A 2,735-nucleotide genomic window follows, 5' to 3' on the forward strand; every position below is an offset into this window, starting at 1 on the left:
GGCAGCAGCCACTCAGCTCTGCTCCCAGACACTGGACTCTGAGGAGCTCCAGAGACTAGGTCTCCTGGCCTCTCAGTCCTTCATACTTCTTTCTGCCCCTGTGCGGCACACAAACTTTTGAGTTTCCTGCTTTGACATGAGTGGGGATATTTATCCCCTCCTGAGGCACTAGGAGAAATCAAGTCTGTAAAGGTCTTAGAGAGCTACCATTGAAGACTGTGGCTGGTGTTTGCTAAAACTCTTTGTCGTGGTGGCAAGCTACACAGGGGTCATGGAGGGGTGTCTTAACTATCTGTTCCCTTTTTCCCCATGGACTCCTTTGGCATCTGGTGAGGCCTATGGACTTGTTATGGACTGAATGTTTCTGTCCCTCAGATTCATATGTTGAAACCCTAACCCTCAATGTAATGGTATTTGTAGATGGGCTTTTGGGCGGTAATTAGGTTATGAGGGTGGAGCTCTCGTGAATGGAATTAGTGCCCTTGTAAGAAGAGTTATGAGAGAGGTGATCTCTCGCTGCTGTGTTAGGATACAACGAGGAGGCAGCTGTCTGTAAGAATTCCCTCAGCAGACACTGAAGTGGACAGTACCTTGATCTTGGCGTTCCAGAACTGTGAGAACTAAATGTTTGTTGTTTAGGCCACCCATTCATTCTATAGTATTTGTGATAGCAGCAGGAACTAAGACAGGACTCATCCTCAGAATAATGTTTTTAAATGCACAAAATAAAACACATAGGATTAAAAAAGAAATGAATTATATTTATGTACAGTTATCAAAATATAAATAAAATGGATATGTGGCATATACATACAAGTGCTTCTTTCTTAACTCATTAAAAAGGAAGATCTACTTATATTTCTAATAACTGACATACATCTGAAATAAATAGTATTTTGAGAAATCTGCAACTATCCTAATCTATTGAAATATCTGATTTTTTCTGTTGACAAATGGTAGGCTTTGCTAAAATGTGGTTTATTGCTCACCTCTGCAATTGAAGGAAATTGTACAGTTCAGGTAGAGGTTAGTGAGATTAAAGATAGATGTTTTCCCATCTAAGTTTATTGACCCTCTAGATTCTATCCATGCAGCTTTGGTGAGTCTCCATCAATGAATAAATGGGTTTCTTATGACTATAACCAAAGCGTTTGTGGATACTCCTGGATCCTTGTAAGTTCTCTTACTTTTGGGGAGGAACTTTGTCTCTCTCTGAGGACTGGAGGATTGATTTCTTGGAGTAATTGAGGGTTGTGTCATTAAGGAATCAGAAGACAAAGGGGACAGAAATGGCAAGAGAAAACCAGTATGATATGTGCAAGGTAAGTAGCACTGGGTTGTTGGCTTGCGCTGTAAAGAACAGGGGCTGAGGATGTGTGCATGGCTGAGCAAGGATGCGAGGGCACGTGCTGCTTCAATGCTGAATTGGCCAAGTCATGTGACAAAAGGGAGGTGACATGGGGCCAGGCATGGTGCAGGGAGTGGGAGTTGGGGCATCTTGGCAGTTAAAAGTGGGGACTCTCCTCTCTTATTGATATAAAGGATCTATATTGGGTTTGCAAGTGTATTGATTCTCAGATACACCTGTTCGCATGGGTTGAGTTTATTCCTCCATATGTTCCCCGTGAGCCAGTCTTCAGTATTATCATGTGTAGATTTTCACCCACTGGTCACTCACTTCCCAGCAGCCCCTCCCAGCTTCTCTTAAGCAACAGATTCAGGCTTCATGAATGAACATCTGTAGGCCAGTTGCTTATTTGCCATCTACTTAGTGTCTGTGATAACTGAAATAATCTCTGAACAAGAAAATATTTTAATCATTCTTAGTTGATGCTCAGAGAGCTGGGGTGGGCAATTGAACTTCTGAGCTTGAGAAAGATAAGTCACTCTGGATGAGATTTAATTTTACTAAAGAAAAATCCCCAAATGACTTTTCCCTTAAGTTAATATTTTTTTGTCCTTAAAAACAAAGACCACACAATACAGGTGAATGATACCTTGAAGTCTTTGTTCTCTGGGCTGAGTCTCAAAGCTGAGTGCATCAGACAGGAAGCTAAAACTTGTAGGCAGAGGCATAGAATCCTCAATGCCTCCCTTTTAACATGAAACTCAGGCTCTTCCAGAGTACTGGGCCAAACCGTAATAACCAAGTGTGCATCTGGGGACTTACTTGGTGGTGAGAGATTAGATGACAATCCTGTTCAATATTTAAAATTATTAATGTGATATTTCATATTCTCTTTTCATACTGTCTTCAAAATCCAGTGTATGTTTTATACTTACGGTGCATCTTAATTCAGACTTGCCTTACTGCAGGTGATTTGTGGCCACATGTGGCAACTGGCTACCATATTGGATAGTGCTTCCCAAAGTCTTGCTCTTTACCATTAGCTGTGCTGCCCCTTGGTAATCTGCCCACAGGACTCAGAAAAGTCTTGGAGATGGATGTAGTTGCAAAGGCACATTATGTTTCAAGGTTATAGGAAGAAGCACAATGGGAAAGGCACCATCGATACTAGGACGTCTTTATGAAAAAGAACAACCTGAAGACTGCCATCCCCTTGAGAAACTGGAGAAGGCTCCTTCTGGAGTTTGTGGGTATTCTGAAAACTAGAAAGGTGCATTTGGTCACCCTGAGTGCGCGTCAGACACCTAGAGCACGGCAAAGAGATTTGTTCATTAAGTGACGCCACATGTAAACGGCCCCATCTGTAAGGCTGACGGTGGCAAGAAGA

Source organism: Pteropus vampyrus, unplaced genomic scaffold, assembly GCF_000151845.1.
Source record: "Pteropus vampyrus isolate Shadow unplaced genomic scaffold, Pvam_2.0 Scaffold28, whole genome shotgun sequence".
NCBI classification, from domain to species: domain Eukaryota; kingdom Metazoa; phylum Chordata; class Mammalia; order Chiroptera; family Pteropodidae; genus Pteropus; species Pteropus vampyrus.